We start from the raw sequence: 21,319 nt of genomic DNA, 5'->3' as shown, positions 1-21,319 counted from the left end.
CTCCATGCCTAGAACTCTGGGGAGCTGAGTCCTTGTTATGGCTTCTGTGGAAGACTCTACTGACCCGGACCCTGATCAGCTCTGGATGTTTTCATTGCTAGCCTAGTTCACAGCTCTAGGCACAGATGGGCCAGAAAAGATGATCTACTCTAGTTTCTTCTTTGATGGTTACTCAGTCTGGCGCTCTTAGGCAGTTGCTATAGTAGTTGTGGTAGAGTTGGGCTATACTGCTTCCTCCTACTCTGTCTGCCATCATGGCTGGTCCTCACTTCAGTTAAACTGAAATCCATGTGTTTTAGCCATATGCTTTATCCTACAATACTAGGACCTACAAATTCTGCACATCTTTTGCACTTTCATAGTTTCAGCGGTAGAGAGGCATGCACAGAAACCCAGAATGTCAGGTGGAAGAGATTTCAGAAGCTATTTTTTCTGCCCATTCCTGACAGCGAGATTAAATGGGTAGACCTCTAATTTTATAGAAAAGGAAACTGAAAAAACAAAGGAAAATGACTTGCTTAATTAAGATCACATAGCAGTAAGTAACAGAATTAAGATTTTAAGCCAGGTCCAGCTTTAGACACTCCAACTGAGCTGAAAGAGAATTCAGAGATAGTTTAGTCTAACCAATCTATCCTTTCATAGACGGAAGAACTGAGGTCCTGAGAGAGAAAGCAGCCTGCCAATGTGCTCACCTAGAAATCATCATGGCTCATGAGAGAACGTTAGAAGCATGTCTTCAGGAAGGCTTTCAGAATGAGCATTCTGGGAGGCTGTCTCTCATTTTTATACTGTTGTTATGATTATAAATCTGTTGGGGTTTTTTTGTCAGATTCTGGGAGGGGCACAGATGTGACAGAAGAATGGGTAGGAAAGGTTGCTTTTACATTTTCTTCTGCAGGTGTTTTTAAATAATCAGGTATGCAAGGCAGAGTCCCACCCATTCTTTTGAAGGCCCGTGCAGATGCCACTTTCTCAATGAAGTCTCTTTGATTCACCAGTGAGTAATAACTTCTCCCTCTGAATCTTAGTTTCTTGTGTAAAAGAATCAAGATTTTAGGTGTGCAAAAGATATTTTCGTCACTGCTGTCAATAGTAAGAAAGGGCCCCAGAAAAGAAAGGCATATTGGGAAAGACTAGCAGACTAAGATAATGGTGACTTTAAGAATAGGATTTGGATGTCTGGACCATGAGTTAAAAATCTGGAAAGCATGGACTCTTTCATGGTGATAGAGAGTATATAACAAAAGTTGGTAAAAACCATCTTTGCCTAAAATCTTACAAGTCTTAGCAAAAGGGCTTTAAACTGAAAAGGAAGATGAAGGGAGAAAACTGTCTAAATGTAGCCACCGACCTGGATACCATGAAGACGAGCTGTAGTATAGGAATAAGAATAGCAGAAATTCACAGGGCTTACCATTTAAAAAGGGGACCGGCAATAGAACCCCTGGCCATAGACATCAATACACAGATATGCCAAGAGCGGGTAACAAACTGAAAGAACTAGAGATGCTAACAAGAAGAATACTGGGGGGCTAAAAGGTGGCACATTTGATATCCTAGGTACCAATGAATTTGGTGGAATGAGACTCATGCCTTGGAGTAAGGCTCTGGAATCCTACATCTCATTCAAGAGGAACAGGTCAGGTAAGAAAATGATGATGTTATGTCAACAAAATATATTAGTGAAGAAATCTGGGAAGCAGAGGAGGAAGGTACAGCAAATTACACTGGGCTGAAGAGCAGTGAAGGCAGAAATAGAAGGGATACTGTCATCAAAAGACAATCAGATCACCTGGACAACAAGAGGAAAAAGAACAGATCACAAACCCAGCACCAAGACATGATACAGGGATGGGGGACTTGCATTAGCAGATATTTGCCGGTGCTCCCTCCAGCCAACGTCATAGCAGTTAATATAATCTCTTGGCTTGCTTTTGCAAAGACTTATTTCCTAACTAATGAGGTTTACATCTATTCTGGATCTGATGCTTACAATAAGGAGGAACTCATTGCTGAGGTGGAAATGATAGGGCTCTTAGGAGGCCCTGACAGCCCATTTTAGAATTTTTGATAGAAAAAGAGAGGAAACCTGGGGATAGTCTGATATGTATCAAAGGCTATTGGAGAACAGATTTCAAAAGGTTGAGAGAAAAAAATAATAGGATCCTATAGCCTAAAATTTCTTTTTTAAAACTTTAAAATTAATTTATTTTTTTCAGTTCTCAACAATCAGTTCCAGAAGTTTTAAATTTTCTACCCCTCTCTCACTCCCCAAGATGGCACGCTATTTATATGAGTTCTACACATACATTCCTATTAAATACATTTTCACATTAGTCATGTTGCATAGAAGAATTAAAATGAATGGGAGAAACCATGAGAAAAACAAAACAAAACAAAAAAATATAGGACACTTCATGAACTTGAGTGTCATCCTTGCGCAGGGGCCATGCTAATCTTTTCTTTGTCATTTCAGTTTTAGTAAATGTGCTGCTGAAGCCAGCACTGGCCTAAAATTTCTATGGGCTCAAGGAAGATAGGAAGTTCTCAAGAGTGAACCTTCTAAAGATGCAAAGAGAAACAATTCCAGTAAAGAGGAATTGGAAGACGTGTTGACCCATTCATCCCTCAATGAGAATGCCTAAGTCCCAGGGATTAGGACTGATTTGGTCATCTTGGCCTTTTGGGGATGCAGTTCAGAGTTATCCTTTTGTGTTGAGAATATAAGAGGGAACTTTCCTGACAGAGTTGAGCCATTTCCAGGATATCCTGAGATAGCTAACAACAGACCAGAAATCTAATATTGGATCTGGATCTGGATCTTGGCAGGGGAAAGGCCTGTGCATCTGCATAGGAATCAGAGATGGCAGACATAGGGGAACAATATAGTTGTTCCGCTCATAGCCCCATGGCCTGAGAGGGGAGTTCCTGGACACCAAGTGCCTGGCTCAGACTGAATAGGCAATGGTAGAATTTTTTGGCTGAGCACCAGCAGCTGCTGATGGTGCCTGTGAAGAAGGGAATCATGTTATTTTCTGAAAAAAAAATTCTGCGTTCCAGAAACCCCAGTCTTTTGGAGGAATGGTAAGAATTCAGAGCAGATTTTGTCCTTCACTGTTACTAATAATGATTCGCACAATGCAGGTTTCATAGGAAAGAGGTTGGCTTTCAGAAACTACAAATTTGTTTCCTTCCAGGTCAAAGTCCTAGTCTTTATTTAGGGTGGTATCATAAGAAACTGAAGGCCTATATGGATACCTGGGATTGAGAAGGACTCACCAGAGAGGAAAGGGAATTGTATCAGTCATTTGTGTTTTCTACATCCTGTTTGCAACGCAAAATAGTCTCTACTGAGATGCATTGTTTCCTTAAGTATTTTCATGGAAACTGAAAAGTACCTTCCCCATTACCATCTCACAAGAGGACTTTTATCCATATCTTTGGAGACCTAGCCCTCAACTATATTCTGGGGTTGCTAGAGAAACTTTGGACAAATGAGGTGGGGGTGGGCAAAAAAATAAGAGATGGGATTTCTGAGGTAACTGTCCAGACTGAATGTTTCATGTAAGCACTGGGCTTGGAGCGCCAGGTCCCAGGTTATACAGCTGCTTAGGAACCTCCAGCTAGATTCAGTTGAGGCATATATATCCAGTAAAAAACTTAATTAAAACATGAAGGTAAGTCACAAAAGGAAATAGGTACCATGTTGTTGGAAGCAAGGAAGAAGTTCTGTTTCCACAGGACTAAAACTCATCCCAGCTTTAAGTAATCAGAGTTGTGACCTAGCATGATCAGATTTAAAAGGTCAGAAACTTGTGCTCAGGCTTGATGAGCTGTTTTAGGGGGAAGCCTATCAGAGAGGAGAATGTGAAGTCACATGGCCAATGGATAGTGCAGCGGGAAGTACAAAATTTGGAACAGTATAAAAGACTTGCATTGGTCTGAACAAATTGTAGTCTTCCCGTAGGCTTAGTTGGGAGCTACCCGTTCATTCTAGGGGAATGAAAGTAAAGATTAATAAAAGCTTTCCTGATTTCACAACAAGTGTGGTTCTTTGTGTAAGATGAACATGTTTCTCCCAGTTAGGGGCTTGTTGGTTGGGCTCTTTTCTCACAATGTGAAGCACCCATACCCAATGGGCTGTCATCTTGTCATCCTTCCCAAAGCTACCAGTGACTTGCAGTCCTTTGCAGTTCTCAGACAACCCAATTCCTTGGGATAAAGACAGCTCATTTAAACTCACTTGGTGGTTTAGGATTCAAAAGAATGGAATACACAGTCCCTGCTCAGTCACTTCTCTCATAGTCTCAGCACAGCACCTGGCATGCCTCGGGAACTACACTGCCCAATATTAGGGACAGTCGTACTCTGCTTTCCCCTTCTCTGCCTAAATCTCTGCACACCATGGCCCTCTCTCATGCTGCCCATCTCACATCAATGAGAACTTCTTTTCTCATACCACCCAGCTTCTTTTTGGGTGGCTACTCCTCCACATTCACTCCATCCATTAGAATTACATTATCTTTGATAACTGGGTGCACTGAAAGTTGCTTCCCCTCCTTTCCTTTGATGGGAATATAGTTTTAGAACTAAACATAGTATTTGTCCCCCTGGACTTACCTCCTTATAGTGGGATTATTGCAGACAGAATTTAACTAGATTTGAGCAAAGCCTTTGAAAAGTCTTTTATGTAACTCATGTGGAAAATATGGAGAAATGTGGGATAGTTGACACTAGTTAGGCAGATATGAAATTGGTTAAATTGCTGGACCCCTCAAAAATAATCATCAGTGGTTTGAAGCCTCAAAGAAGGTCTGCACTTGCATCTATGCTTTCTTCAGCCATTCATTTAACATTCAACTTGTTAAGCAGCTGGGCACTGGGGAAGATATAAAATTTAGATAAAAAGTGTTTGCAACAGAACAAGAGAAAGAAGATCCTGTGCATCTCTGTGCTCTTGGAGAGGGATGTTTTGAATGGTCTAGTGCAGACAGAAGAGACTGGGGGAAACCTTCACATGAATTGCAGGCAATAATTCCACTTTCAAGAACGGATCTTGCAAATGGCTGTGACAATCACTCCACATGTGTCCCTTGCTGTAGTGTCTGTACTTATTTTAAAGGTGGTGTGATGGGATACATTTGACTTTTCTTGACCAGAAAAATTGGCCGTTAGGATCCATCCCTGTACCTGTGCAACTGATCTGACAGAGGTAGTATTTGTCATTGGGAGACTAGGGAGTGCAGCACTTGAGTGGGAGGTACCTCTCTCTTCTTGTTGGGGGCAGGTAGGTGGCACAGTGGATAGAGTGGGGGAGCTAAAGTCAGGAAGACCTGAGTTCAAATCTAAACTCAGACATTTACTAGCTATGTGACCACAGGCAAGTCACCAATTTAAGTTCACTTTAATGGACAGTTGTCAGTACTGATAACCATTTGTCATTGGGAGACTAAGGTGAGGTACACTTGAGTGGGTGGTATCCCTAATGAAGTTTATTGTCAGAAAATTACCCATGGTATACAGATGAGTTTCTGGTATTTTTCTATATATGCAGATGAAGGATGGATGCTTCAACTTTGATGCTGGCAGTAAGGCAGTGGAGTTGGCTATTAATTTAATCCATAATTGGATTTCAGAGGCTTTGAGCTATATTAGGCAGGGTTGATTGTGATTGTGATTATCAGTGCTGATTGAGATTTTCAGGAGACAGTTAACTGGTGGCTTGGGGGTGATAGAGAGCTGGACCCCTTGGCTCAGTACCACAGGCAGAGCCTAGGCAGAAGTCAGTACTAGGTGAAGGGAATTTTCCCTTCCCTAGGAGCCTTTCCTACAATTAAGGGCCAGGAACTCTAAAATAATAGCAGAGTGCTAGCACTTGTTCAACATGTTTAGTAAAGAGAAAATCAGGTTGTAACCCCAATGGGACAATTGACTCATGGGAGTCATTCCTAGGGTATCACCATCCTATGGGTAGATTTATACCCTAAATGAATGAGAGGAAAACCCTATGTGCTTATATGAACAAAAGATTTACCTAATCCAACCATCTCAATCATCAGCAGCCCTACTCTTCTTTTTTGTCTCTAAGAAAAGGGATGGAGAGCTGTGAACACAAACTGATTCCAGGAAGCCCAATGATATAACAAAGATTGCTACCCACTACCACTCATTTCTGACCTCGTAGGAAGACTCTAAGGGGCCCACATTTACACTAAGCTAGATATACGGGATGCTTACAAGACTTTGAGGAGTAAGGCCAGGAAAGAATGTAAGACAGTCATGGTTTGGACACTGAATGATGGTTTCTATCCTTTGTGCTGGTCAATGCCCGGAAGCATTTCAACATTTCATTAATAATATTTTTGCTATTCTTTGGATCACTTTATTGTGGGATACCTGGGTGACATTTGAATATATTCATACTATGAACAGGAATATTTTACCCACCTAAAGGATTCATAAAATTAGTTGTCATACTATGGTTCCTACTGCAAACTGGAGAAATGGACCTTCTATCAGCCCGAGGTGATTTTTTCTTCCCAAACTGGAATGTTAGCTGTTGCTTGAACCGGCTTCTCCCATCTGTGGGGATTTACACAACCTGTTCTCTCTTCCTGGAATGTCCTCCCTTGTCATCTCTGCCTCCCAGAATTCTTGTGTTCCTTCAAGACCCAGCTCAGGTACCACCTTTTCTGTAAAGCCTTTCCTCATTCTCTCCCCTAATTAATATTCCCTCCCATCCTCAGTTTACTTTGTATTATACTTGTTTGTATATGTAATGTAATATATATTGTATATGTAGATATGGATATTGTACACATTGCATATATATATATATCATGTATATGTATATTGTATATACATAATAGAAAATGCAAGCTCCTTGAGAGCAGTTTGTCTTTGTATGCTCATCACCTAGCACAATGCTTCCCAGATAGTAGGTGTGCTTGGACATTTATTAAGCACCTACTATCTGCAAAGCATTTTATAGCCAGATAAGTTAAAAATGGATTTGGTATGTGCAGCTCATACAGAGTTGGGCAGGACTTTCCGATTTAAAGTCCTTACAATACCTCCTGGAAATTGTGAATTTTTATCATTTTTTAAAACTGTATTTATACTGGAGACAGCTAGGTGGTATAGTGGATGGGGAATGGGGTTTGGTGTCAGGAAGACCTGAGTTAGGATCCTGCCTTACTAGCTTACTAACTGTGTGACCCTGGGCAAGTCCCTTAACCATTGTCTGCCTCAGTCTTCTCATCTGTAAAAAGGGGATAATAATAGCACTTATCTCATAAGTTTGTTGTGAGGATCAAGTGAATTAACATACTTTGCAAATTTTGCAAACCATCAAGAGCTATAAAATGCTGGCTATTGTAACTCATCATTGAAAAAGCCCCTTACTTTACAGAAAAAAAGCTAAATTCCATTGGTTCTTAGAACAAGAAGGGACCTTCCAGGCCTTGAAAAAGGATTTATTATTGTTCTATTTTCTCAGGCCCCCAGGCATTTTGTTGTGGAGATGTGCACATTGGGAATGGCCTTCAGGGCAGCCCTTATGTAAAGTTGTGGAGGACAAAGAGAATCTAAGCTTAGACATTATGACTGCTCATCACCTTCTTTCCATGTCTGTTTACCCTAGCAGAAATAAACTATACTAAAAGGATAGGGAATCCCTGGCAATTAAGGTAGTCCTGGAAATATAGAGTAACACATCTGGGTAGGTGAGAGAATCTATACTTAGGGTCAGTTCAAACAGATCATAGAAACTGGGTATATTTTAAGGAAGTAATGTATCCTGTGGGGGTGGAGGAGGTGGACTAACTTTAGGGTTGTAGGAGCCCTTAGAATCCATTTAGTCTAATCCTTTCATTTTACAGATTAGGAAACTGAGACCTAATAAGGTTATAACTGTCCCCAAGTCACCTAAATACTGTGTAAAAGAGCCAGGATTTGAACTTAGGTCCCTTGATGCCAAAACCAGGGGTCTCTCCATGGCACCACACTTCAGTTCTCCCATTTGTCCTTCTGGATACTTCATATGCCAGGGAAAAAGAATACCCTGAAAGATAGATGTATTGTCCTAGAGTGTGGACTCAGGGGAATCCATGGGGGGGGTGGTGGCACAGATTTACTTAAAGGCTGAGATGAACCTAAGCGCCAATATATCCATGGGGAGCTAGTGGCATCCCCACAGCGTCAAGAGCCGGTCGCGCAAATAGACTCACCAAGATACCTTACACTAAGGAGATATATAAGGAAGAAGTAGAAGAGAGATTTGATCTGTCACAACTATTAATGTCCCAGCTGAGCACATGCCCCTCTGTGGTATATGATGGATTATTTGGTAGCATCACAAAAAATCTTCTGAAAGTCATGTATTTCAGTCCATGCAGTGTTGGCTGGCTCCTCTCTAACCCTGGTTCCAAGAAGGGATAAATCAATATACTTTCATCTGGACCACTTCTCCCAAATGTGCCATCTGACTCTCTGTCCCAAGTGGCTCCCATATCCCAAACAGTTTAGAGTTTCCTAAAGAATGAGAACTGAGCAACAAAGACCTCCAGTTGGTGGCTCAATTTGTGGCCCAATTCTGGAAGAGCTCCTAGATAAGATTAGGAATTCAGATGCTTCTTACGAATAGTATGCCAATCCACAGAACAACAGCCAAGTTTTGCCAGGAGATAAAAGTGTTCTTGTACTGCTACATTTGGAAGAACTGGAAACAGTAATTGCCTTTGGCAGAATATGCTTGCATTTGTGTGATACATTCAGTTCTCAGGCAATCCCTCTTCTGGGACGTACATGGATATAATACCCTCTGGCTCTATTTAATAGACATCTCAGAAACGATACCAACTGATTTCCGTGGCAGTATAGGAACAGCACATTCCACAGATGGGACTCTGTACACCCCCTGCAGGTCCTTATCCAATCATGGTGAAGCAGACATTTCAGCAACACTGCTTCATTTTTGTGAGGACCCCAGGGACACCAGGGGTTCCTGCAAAGGGAAGCAGGGCCTCAGTATCACAGTGAAGAAGGGCTGTCCTTAGAATGCTCAAAACTAAAAAAGAAGCTGTGTGCGAGTATGGGGAAGGGATGAGATAGATGGGCAATTGTGGCAGTCTGCAGTTCCTTTTTTCATTGCTTCTGAGGGTCCCTTCTTGGTTGCCATGTTTAGTGCAAAGAGGATACAGTCATTGTAATTGATCTGGGTCCCTGAGCTTCAGGACATCCTGAATTGCCATACAGGGACCTGGGACATTCAGAAGCAGCCCTTGGAGCTAGAGGCCATGACTAACTTGTGAGTGAGCTGGCATTCATTTTGGGATCAGGACTGCCAGACTGTGGTGGCCACAGCCGTTGTGGCCCCTGATTGCCTCTCCCAGTGGACAGGCCAAGAGAAGGAAGAGCTGGGGCCATAATTCATGTGGCTCTCAACTTGTAGCACTGGAAGTCAAGTCAGATTCCAGGGCAGGGATGAGACTAGAATGGCCAAGACTGACAGCATTTTGGAAAATGGTGAGATGTTGGGAGCAGACAACTCATTCTCACCATATTTAATCCTCTTTTCCCTCCTTACAGTGTCTAACTCCATGGCATAAATCTAACCCCTAGACATATACCACCTTCTGTAAATTTTTCTGACTTTCAAGAGTAGTTGATTCAGGAGTGTTCCACTTAATATCCCAAAGTGATAAGGGCAATCAGTGGGATTGGTTGGAAGAGGAAGGCTCCATGTAGGAGTGCTTAATAACATTTTCCCCTTTATTTTAATTATGTTCAATAAATGATGTGACCACATGATGCCAAGTACCTGTGACCTATGAGTGTTGGAGCTTATTAAGTTGAAAGAGGAGAATCTATATGTAAGATAGGGACTGGCCATAGGTTTCCTACTTTAAATTTTTTTGAACAATACTTTGTATCACTCTCTATTTCAAATTTTGAACTTGACTAGCACCAACAGTTGAAGTCATGCAGTTTGATGACAGTGGTTGGGGCAAGGGTGGGTGGGGAGAAGCAGTGTAGGTGTTTTCCGTTCAAGTACTCTCATCCACTGGTGATACTGCAGTAGGGATAGCCCTTTGGAGACGAACCCTCTGGCATGTGCCACAAAGGACCTGAGATGGCCACTGGGCTGGGGTTCAAGAGGAGAATCATATGGTGAAAAACTCAAGATGCTGTACTCCACTCCTGTATGATTAATATAGTCACACACTGATTTCTGTAGGCTTCAGAAAAGCAGATAAGCCTATTGGGATTACTACTACTACAGTGTCCAAAACGTCCCATGGTAATCACACAAAGAAGCAGCATGGGAATTTTACAGATGTCACAGTGAAAGTGGATAGTTGATAGCAGGGAAACAAGCCCTGGGCAGATGCTCCGCTATTGGAACAAGGCAGTCAAATCTGATTAAAACACATGCATGCACATACACATACAGGCATGCACAGGAAGCCCTTCTGAGACCTTGATGAATGTTGCCTAGGACCCTTTTCCATCACTCAGTGGTTGAATCAGTAACATGATGAAACAGATTACTAGGATCTAGAAAATTCACTCTGCATTCTATATCTCTTCCCAAAACTTTCATAGCCTCCAGAATTCCTACAATAACAGCTGGGGTGGCCAGCTCCCATTTGAGTTGGGTCAAAGGAATAAAGAATGAAGGAAATCTTAAATGGCAAATGACAGATACTGCAGAGAGGGTATACAATCTAATGACCAGACATGGAAATGGATGGAAGATGTCCATATGCTGGTACTTGTTGATCCAGAGCATCTGGAAGGACTTAAGAGGCCTTTGTTAGTACCAAATATGAGATGGAGGAAATCAGCTGGGGCTGTGCAGCATGGAGGTGTGCTAGTAACAAGTGAGGGGTGGAAGAAATCAGATGCTCCCTCCAGATCCAGGTTTCCAGATAACTTGGCTCTGCCTTGAGTGCTGGTGTCAGTTGGTCAGAGTGGGTCAACCCTTGGGAGGGTTTCAACTGGGTGAATGAGAGGGAAGCTGAGTGGTACGACTTTAAGGAACTCACAGTAGCCAAATGCAGTAGATGGGAATTCCTTCCTTCTTGTTATTCCTTGTTATAGGTGACCTGGTTCTTCTGGACTATACTGACATTCTGAGGCAGCTGAGTGGTATGATGGATTGACTACTCTACCTGGAGTCAGGAAGACGTAAGTTCAAATACAGCCTTAGATAATTACTAGCTGGGTGACCCTGGGCAAATCATTGAACTTTTGTCTGCCTCAGTTTTCTCAACTGTAAAATGGGACTAATACTAACATCTACTATTCAAGATTGTTGTGAGGATCAAGTGAGATAATATTGTAAGGTATCTAATAAATGCTTATTTTCTTCCTTCTTTTTGTACCTCTAGGAGAGCAGGCAGACTAGAGCTCATGCGGTATGCTGGGCTTCTCAGGGGGTTTTGCTGGTGGTCCAGAGGACATCAGCCTGCTGTGGAGGTCAATGGGAACCATATGACAGACTGGCATTGTTGTTTTTGATGCTTTGCATCATTGTGTTTCTTGTCCCACTTTGTATCCCTGAGACTGCTTACAGAAACCAGGGTTTATGATTCCCGATCCCACTGCTGCAACTGTTCCAGTTTTGATGTTTTGCTTTGTTGTAATTTCTGACCTTTAATTTCATTATTCCTTGGCACTGTTACTAATTAATGTGTGTATGCTGAGTCATGCTGCTTTATCATATGCCCTTAGGTTGTCCCAGCCAGGACAGTCCTACTCAAACTATATTTTCTAGTTGGTTCATGTTCCAGTGATAGCTGTGCTTCTATGTATCCCAAAAAATGGGGATTCTGGAAAAAATGGTGTATTGGTCCTTTGCATATCCTTTAACCAATAAACAGCTGATTTGCACTGTCAGCCATCCTGAGAAAGAGTGCTGCAATGAGAGAACTTGTTGGGTCAATAAGCAAAAAGCTGGTAAGGTCAGACTGATACAGGGGTCCATTTTGGGGTTCCTATGCTTCAGGATGCAGGGGACAGCCTAGAGGGGATATGAGTGGAGATGACGTAACCTGTCCCATGGATTTGACCTCAGAACTGTCTATGTGATCCTTGATGAATGAGCTCAGTAACTGGATCTTACAGTCATGCATGCTCTGTATCCTGGGTCATCTTGTATATCATCTCATCCTTCCTTCCCATAACAGTCTAGAAAACCTCAGAAAATGTCCATGTCATGTAAATAACATGAGACCAAATCTAGTTGGGATCCTCTCATCATTGTCCTGTTATGGCACTCATGACTTCACATGTGTGTCTGAGAGAGATTAGGATTAGTTAGTCAGTAGGTTGAAAGCCTAGGTGACTGGGAGGATGGTGGTGCTCCTGACAATAACAGGAAAGTTTGGAAGAAAGGAACGTTTGGGGAGAAAAGGTAATGAGTTCAATTCTGGACATACTGAGTTTAAGATATTTGAGTTTGATATGTCCAACAGGCAACTGGAAATGAAAGTCAAGAGAAAGAAGGGCTAGATAAGCAGATTTAAGAATCATCTGCCTAGGTCTGATAATTGAATCCATGGAGCTGATGGGATCATCAAGTAAAAGAGGAAAGACCCTGGATGGAGAGTTTGCTTTTGCATAGGCTCTCCTTTTTTGCCCTTAGCTCATTCTCAGAAGTGCAGGTTGGGTGGATATTCAGGACTTCCACATCAAACCGACACATCATGGCTTGATCAGCACTGGAATACACTACATCAGCTCCTGCTCTTCTCTGTCAAATCCCTTGGGTCACATGTTAGCCCACTCCTCTGATTTTCCAAGTCTGTCATCCAGCTGAACAAGTATACCCATCAGACTTCTCAGGCTATCAAGGGACCAGATAATGTAGTCAGTCTTGGAGTTCATTGCTGCACCAGCACATCCATTCAGATTCCTTTTTGGAAATATCTTGAAAATCAGTCTTTTAATATTGCCATCACTCATGTGGATTTCTTTTCTGGTCCATTCATTCCTCCTTCTTTTTAAAAAAAATATATAATTTATTTATTTTTCAGTTCTTAACATTCACTTCCACAAGAATTTGAATTCAAAAATGTCTCCCCATCTCTCCTCACCACCCACTCCAGGACAGCATGCACCCCATCGACCCCTTCCCCCAGTCTGTCCTCCCTTTTATTACCTACCCTTATTCCATCCCCGTTCCCCTCTATTTTCCTGTAGGGCATAATAGATTTCTATACTCCATTGCCTGTACAGCTTAATTTCCAGTTGCATGCTAAAAATATTCTTAACATTCATTCTTAAAGCTTTGGGTTTCATATTCTCTTCCTCCCTCCCCACCTATCCTCATTGAGAAAACAAGCAATTCAATATATGTCATACATGTGTAACAATGCAAAACACTTCTATGATATTTATGTTGTAAAAGACTAACTGCATTTCCCTCTGTCCTATCCTGCTCTTCATTTATTCCATTCACTCCCTTGACCTGTCCTCCCACAATAGTGTTTGCTTCTGATTATCCCTTTTCCCAATTTGCTGTCCCTTCTATTATCTTCCCTCTCTTGTCCCCTTCCCCCTTGCCTTCCTGCAGGGTAAAATAGATTTCCATATCCAACTGAGTGTGTGTTATTCCTTCCTTAAGTCAAATCCTATGAGAGTGAGGCTCAATTATTTCCTTTCATCTCCTCCCTCTTTCCTTCCATTGTAAAAGCTCTTTCTTCCCTCTTTTATGTGAGATGATTTGCTATATTCTATCTCTCCCTTTCTCTTACTCCTAGCAATTCCATTCAACAGTAAATTTTATTTTTTTTTATTAGGTATTGTCCCTTCATATTCAGCTCACTCTATGCCCTCTGTCTGTATATATATACATATATATATACATACATATGCACACATATACCTATGTACATATATATACTTACACATATATAATATACACATACATACATACCCATATCCACCTACATACACACACATACACACACACACACACACACACATACACACACACACACATATATATTCCCTCCAACTACCCTAATACTGAAAAAGGTCTCATGAGTTACAAATAACATATTTCCATGTAGGAATGTAAACAGTTAAACTTTAATGAGTTCCTTAAGGCTTCTCTTTCCTGTTTGCCTTTTCATGTTTCTCTTGATTCTTATATTTGAAAGTCAAATTTTTATTCAGCTCTGATCTTTTCAACAAGAATTCTTGGAAGTTCTCTATTTCATTGAAATTCCACTTTTTCCCCTGAAGTATTATACTCAGTTTTTCTGGATAGGTGATTCTTGATTTTAATCCTAACTCCTTTGCCCTCTGGAATATCATATTCCAAGCCTTTCTAATCCCTTAGTGTAGAAGCTGCTAAATCCTGTGTTAGCCTGATTGTATTTCCACAATACTTGAATTGTTTCTTTCTGGCTGCTTGTAATATTTTCTCCTTGACCTGGGAACTCTGGAATTTGGCTACAATATTCCTAGGAATTTCCCTTTGGGGATCTCTTTCAGGAGGTGATCAGTGAATTCTTTCCATTTCTATTTTACCCTCTAGTTCTAGAATATCAGGGTAGTTATCCTTGATAATTTCTTGGAAGATGATATTGAGGCTCTTTGTTTCATCATAGTTTTCAGGTAGACCAGTAATTTTTAAATTGTCTCTCCTGGATCTATTTTCCAGGTCAGTTGTTTCTCCAATGAGATATTTCACATTGTCTTCTATTTTTTCATTCTTTTGTTTTTGTTTTGTAATTTCTTGGTTTCACATAAAGTCATTAGCTTCCATCTGCTCCATTCTAATTTTTAAAGAACTATTTTCTTCAGTGAGCTTTAAACCTCCTTTTCCATTTGGCCCATTCTGCTTTTCAAAGTATTCTTCTCATTGGCTTTCTGGCCCTCTTTTTCCATTTGGGTTAATCTATTTTCAAAGGTGTTATTTTCTTCAGCATTTTTTTGCTTCTCCTTTAGCAAGCTATGGACTTGCTTTTCATCATTTTCTTGCATCACTCCCATTTCTCTTCCCAATTTTTCCTCCACCTCTCTTACTTGATTTTCAAAATCCTTTTTGAGTTCTTCCAAGGTCTGAGACCATTGCATATTTATTTTTTAGGTTTTGAATGCAGAAGCCTTGACTTTTATGTCTTCCTCTCATGGTATGGTTTGTTCTTCCTCATCTGAAAGGATGGAAGAAAATACCTGTTCACCAAGAAAGTAACCTTCTCTAGTCTTATTTTTTCCCCCTTTTTTGGTCATTTTCCCAGCCAGTTACTTGAGTTTTGAGTCCTTTGTCAAGTGGAGGGTATAGTTTAGGGATCTGTAAGTTCTCAGTTCCTACAAGGTGGCACAATCAAAGGAGAGAAGTTTACTTCTCTCCTGACCTGCTCTCTGGTCTGTGAGCAGGATTCCCTCTCCACAGTCACCACCAGTTCCACCATGCCAGTGCTCCTCCTTACCCCAGGACTGCCACTCAAGACTGAGACCCCAGATTGACTGCCCAAATCCCCCAGTCTTTCGGCTCAGGGCTCCAAAAGTGGATGCTGCTGCCTCAGTGGCTGCTACCTCCCTGCGGCCAGGGTTGTGGCCAGCCCCTGCTCTCTTCTTACCCAGGTGATCTTTGAAACTGTCTTTGACATTAGTGGGTTGAGAAATCTGGGAACCATAGCTGCTACCCATGATTCCATGTCCTAAAGCCTGCTCTAGTCCTGCCCTTGTTGTGGCTAAGGCTGGGCTGTGCTCTGCTCTGAGCCTGGTGTGATAGACCTTTTCTGTAGGCCTTCCAGGCTGTCTTGGCTGGAAATCTCTTTCACTCTGTCATTTTGTGGCTTCTGAAGCTCTAGAACTTGTTTAGAGTCATTTTTACAGGTATTTTATGGGCTATGGGGGTAGACCTAGAGCAGGTTGGTCCTTCTACTCTGCCACCTTGGCTCCACCCCTTGACTTCATATTCTAAAGCACTGTTTCCTCTTCCTCATATATTATAGCATAGTGGGCACTGAAATATTATGATCCAAATGCACTTGTTCCATGATGATCAACGATTCAAAAAGATCACTATAAAAACCACCAAATCTGTTTGACTGTTGAATTGAAGAATGCTTTTAATATGGGTCATTTCATTACTGAAAGTATGAGTGAATGAATGAAACCTAATTATGCCAAACACTGTACTAAATGTTTAGGATACAAATACAAAAGTGAAGTAGACCCTGCCCTCAAAAAGTTTATAATTTAATGAAGGAGGATTTGGAGATAATGCAATGGGGTTTTTCAGCTGATGTGGCCTTTCCAAAAATGATGGGATGTTGATTTGATTTTAGTTCCTGGAGGAGCAGACAGAAAGAGAAGAGGAGAATACATGTGCATGGTAGCAAGGAAGAAGGATGACAAAAGTGAAGCATGTTAGGGTCTGGGGATGACTAGATATAGTGGAGTACTGCGAATCAGTACAGCATGGTGCTAGAGTAGGTGTTCAAAACTGTCTTAACTTCTCCAGTGTACAGTCTTTGAAAGTTCTGTTCATAGGATATAGCAGCAAAAAGGCAGAGGTCAAGACGGCTGGGGTGAAAAGTGATTTATTTCTTATCTTTCTTCCAGTTTCATCCATAAATTCTCTTGGAATTATCTGGTTTACTTAGGTCTCACACTAAGATTTCTGTATATGTATCTTCCTTTCTATCACTCTTGGTTTTGTGAAGTGCAATTGTTTGGAATCTTGTTCCTCCCTTTTCTGTAATGTTTTTCAGTGAGCATGTACTATAAAACCAATACTGCCTCAGTTGCCATTGTGCTAGCCTTGGCAAGAAGATTAGATGTTTGCTGAAACATTTTCTCGGCTTCTTTAGCCTCTTCGTTGTGGTAAACACTTTATGTTATAAATAATTTCTGGGGGTTTTTTGGAGGCAATTAGGATTAAGTGATTTGCCCAGAGTTACACAGTATAAATTATTTCTATAAGAAATGATGATAATCAGAACTAACGTGTACCTTCATCTATTTCTGTTTTGAAGTCAATAGTTTATTTGAATTGATCAGGTCAGAGTTATTCTAATTCATATACTGCATCTTATCTATGTCTTCCAAATTGGTGCTGATTTTGACCTTTGTTCTGATGAGGCAAAAGTTTAACTGCATGGAGATTATTTTAATATGACACTCATGTTAAGACGATTGGTTTCATTCTTGCTCAAAGTCATTCAGTACTCTTTACATCTTTTTGAAGAAAGTATCCATGATATACATCCAGGAGCCTTCTGAACAGTTTGCAAGTCTTTGACTTTTTCATTTCTTCATCTTAAACCACAAATTCCAAATTTGTTTTGATTTTTCTTCTCTATTCCTTTCTTTATATTGTAACAACACATATGTGTTTTTAGTTTAGAAGATCTTGATGAGCTCTTCATAAAATTTCTGTACCCCTCTTCATCCTTTGCCATATACATTGAAAATAAGCTGTGTTTATATTAATTGTCACGAGCACAATGAAGGTAGATGACTAAGTGTCCCATGAGGCAAACAGAGAAATAAATAAATAAAATTGTCTTTGGACACAGGCTAAAATACATTCTGCCCAGTCATTTGCCTCTTTAAGACCATTGCTCCCTTTTGTGGGTCATTATTCTATATTATTGCAATAAAAAACTAATATTTAGTAATTATGAAAGTAATAATAATAGCTAGCATGGATATAGTATCTAATATGTGCCAGGCACTATGCTAAGTACTTTACAAATATCCCATTTGGCTCTTACAACAACACTGGGAAGTAGATGTTATCATTATCCTCATTTTATACATGAGGTAACTGAGACAAACAGAGGTTAAGTGACTTGCCCTGGGTCACATACTTAGCAAGAGTCTGAGATCAGATGTGAACTCAGGTCTGATTTCAGGCTGGGGGCTTTATTCACTGAGAAACCTAGCTGCATTATGATGGATACCAAAGTTAAATTGATGCTTATATATGACCAAAGAACTGCGATTCTTAAACACTATGATTTTTTTCCCACCATTCCATCATGGGACAATGGTAGTCTCCAGAAAATACCCATATAGGAGTAATCATTATTTTGTATTTTTTTTATTCACAAGATACCAAAGAACTCATCTAATGGTTAACCCACTGGTTATGAGAATCTCTAAACTTATCTAGACTGGTCCATTGTCTGTCTGTAAGACCACCAGACACTCTGAGTGAAGGAGTCTAACCAGGTGCACAACTGGGTTTTCTTGAGGATGCCCCCAATTCTAACTATGCAACCAATCAAGAGAGTCTTCTCCATACCCAATGGTTAGCAGACTAAAACCATTGGTACAATGTGTTTGCATGCTCCCTTGTCTCTCCAAGGCCCTTCCATTAGGCTTCCTCATGACTCTCCTAGAAGTGGGTTCCCCAGACTCTCCATGTGGGGAAGTTGCATCAGCCATGTGAGCTGGTGTATTTTGTGCATGTACTATATATCCCTATCACAAAGACATTCCAGAATTTTGCCACAAATCAAAGTCAAGTTCACTTATCTGGATTTTGAAAATTCTATTTTCTTTCTTCCTCTACCCTTAAAAAAAGATAGTTGCCTAGTTCTGGTCCTAGGAAGCAGAGATTCCATTCTCTGATATTTTAAAGCTGTGGAGGCAAGAACACATACAGATGACAGTCACTGCTCAACAGTCATATCTGTGGTTCTTTCTTGAAGGATAGTCAAACATGCTCTTATTATCTACCCACTAATCTTGGGTTTCAATGACTAATTAACCATTTTTGTTCTGTTCTTGCCAGATTATTCTCATTGACAGAGAAAAAAATCAAAATGAGAGATGAGAATAGCTCTGTTTTTCCTTCTAGTATTTATTACCATCATTACATCTATCCTGAATCTTTCTTTGATTTTCCACTTAAGTCAATATGACTTTAAAAAAGTTCATTTTGTTGGCCAGCATTTGTCATTCATCTCATGCTATGTCTTGGTACTCTTGACATCATTCTTAGAGAATCACCTATCTTTTCATTCATTCTTTGCTTACATATTTTTTATTTAAAAAAAAAAGTTGGTCAACAGCTACCTCTTCCATAAGAACTTTATATTTTTTGTTGTGATAACTTCATTCATTTTTAAGAGTTGTTATCTTAGGCATTGCCACTGATGATAACTATCATCAGGTATTTGAAAACATCAGACAAAAGATGATATTCTTTAACTGATCTCTAGCTAACTGCTCACTGAAGGAATGCAGAGTAGAAAAATTGTTGTCTCACATGTGGAGGGGGAGCAAGATACATTCTCCTTTTTCCACAAGAAATCCCTCACTGGACTGCCTGATGAAAGTCTATGCCACTTGGAGTCAGTTTCCCACAACCTTTAACTGGCAGAATTCCTGGATCTCTGACACAGACATACCCCACCCCCCCAAGAATTAGGAGGGGCGTAGTGTTAAGGGAGGAGTTGTCGCTGCTGTGCATGCACAGAGTCATTACCACCTAGTTCCTAAATATTGATTCTTTAACATTCAGCTTTTTGCTCAAGACCTCAGGCATAACAATGGAATAATTCAGTGTGTAAGATGCCCCCAGGGACACAGCACACACACAGAGGAACACAAATCACACAAAAGGGAAAGATACACAGAAACTTTGGCCTAGGCTATCCCCTACATTAGGAACTCTCTCCCTCTTCACTTCTGCTTCTTGGATTCTCCAACTCCCTTCAAGGCTCAGCTCTAAGTGCTACACTCAGAAGAGGCGTTTTCTGATTTCCCCACATGTCAGTACTCTTCCTCCCAAAGTTACTTTGCATAATAACAGGCAGGCTTCTACAGGACTGAATCCGAGCCACATGAGCCAGCAGTCTCCTGGAGCTGGATTGCTATGACACAAAGAGGTCTCACCCGACTCTCCCGTCCTCCTTCCTCACAACAAATATAGTTCTGAAATTAATCTAATTAATTGGCCTCAGCACCCATTTTTACCTACTTCCTACAGAAAGTCTCAGCAGCAGCTGCTACTTCTTTTGTTCCATAGAATAACCACAATGTCTTTTTAATGTGGTAAACAGTGTGGCCTCCAAGATCCATGTTAGTGTGTTGGAAGATTTTTTCCCCTTTCTTATATTTCTAATGTTACTTTGTGTTTAGTATATGATCGTTTTTTCAAAGTACTTTACAGACATTTTTTCATTGATTTTTTCATACTAGACCTCTGAAGTACAGAAATATATGAAAGAAATAATATCATAGTGTGTGATCTAGAATTAGTTCATAAATCAAAATGGACAGGAGGTGGTTAAAAATTCAAAGACTAATTATTGAAAGAAATATGCTCTTAAACAAGTGAAGTACACTGTGTTGGAGACACAAAGGATGCAGGAATCCCTACAAGGGAGAAGGATGCACACAGATATATATAACACAAGAAAAGGAGGGGCCAGTCACTAGACAGAACAGGTCAAGGATCCTAGAGAAGCAATGCTGAGTCACTTCTCAGAGAACATTATGCAAGTGCTAAGAAGGCTAGCCAACACTAAGATAATCAGAAAGACTTGTATATCCTTTCCCAAGCTTTATAGGCATGACTGTGTGGGCTTATTACCACATGAATGAGGCTATGACAACTATTCACCTCTAAGACTCTATCCATAGGTTCCCAAAGTGGGTGATGCAGCCCCCTGGGAGGCTCTGGAATCATCCAGGGGGTGGTAATAGCCTCAGGAGCAATTGGGGGGCATTGAATAAAAATATGGAGGTAGTGGAAGCATAAAGAAGAAAATTGTGAAAAACTGTTCATACATGTTTCATCTGTTGTATAACAGAGTTAAAATCATAGTGATTATATTATTTTCCAAGATGCAAGTTAAAACCGATCAATGGTCAAATCCACCAATAGCTCTTTACAAGCAAGTGTTGATAGGTGAGTGTGTTGTACGTTGTTGGGAAGTTCAGCATGCACTGGCAGGAATGTATGAGTGTAATGACTTGTTTGCAATATATTTATTTACAAGTATATAACCATACTATATGGTTATGTATCATCAAAATTTCAATGCAGGAAAAACCCCACAATTTTACAATACATTATTATATGTAAGATGCGTCTTTTTTTAAAAATATTTTTTGAAATAATGAAAACTTTTCAAAAAGTTGTGGTTAAAGAAAATAGATTTCCAGGGGAATACTGAGTGATTTTTTTTTTTTTTAAAGGAGGCAGTAGGCCAAATAAGTTTGGGAACCTCTGCTTTATAGTGTCTTCATGGAGCACTGCTGTAGCCTTGCTGGTTTAGTACCATGGACAGTAGCCACCAATGTCTTTAGCAAGTTATCAAGCAAGTATTACTTA

General features: G+C 40.5%; 1 protein-coding gene and 1 non-coding gene across 3 annotated transcripts in view; both read right to left on the bottom strand.

The window, feature by feature from the left end:
• Positions 1-21,319, bottom strand: part of CFAP99 (cilia and flagella associated protein 99) — a 179,009-nt gene that overhangs the window by 118,843 nt on the left and 38,847 nt on the right. The window lies entirely within an intron of this gene.
• Positions 2,403-2,509, bottom strand: LOC140512989 (U6 spliceosomal RNA). Its single transcript, XR_011970036.1, has one exon. It is a non-coding gene; the product is annotated as a U6 spliceosomal RNA (small nuclear RNA).

This window comes from Notamacropus eugenii, chromosome 6 (assembly GCF_028372415.1).
Source record: "Notamacropus eugenii isolate mMacEug1 chromosome 6, mMacEug1.pri_v2, whole genome shotgun sequence".
NCBI classification, from domain to species: domain Eukaryota; kingdom Metazoa; phylum Chordata; class Mammalia; order Diprotodontia; family Macropodidae; genus Notamacropus; species Notamacropus eugenii.
Note: the sequence above shows the minus strand (reverse complement) of the source record. Positions and strands in the feature narration are given on the sequence as shown.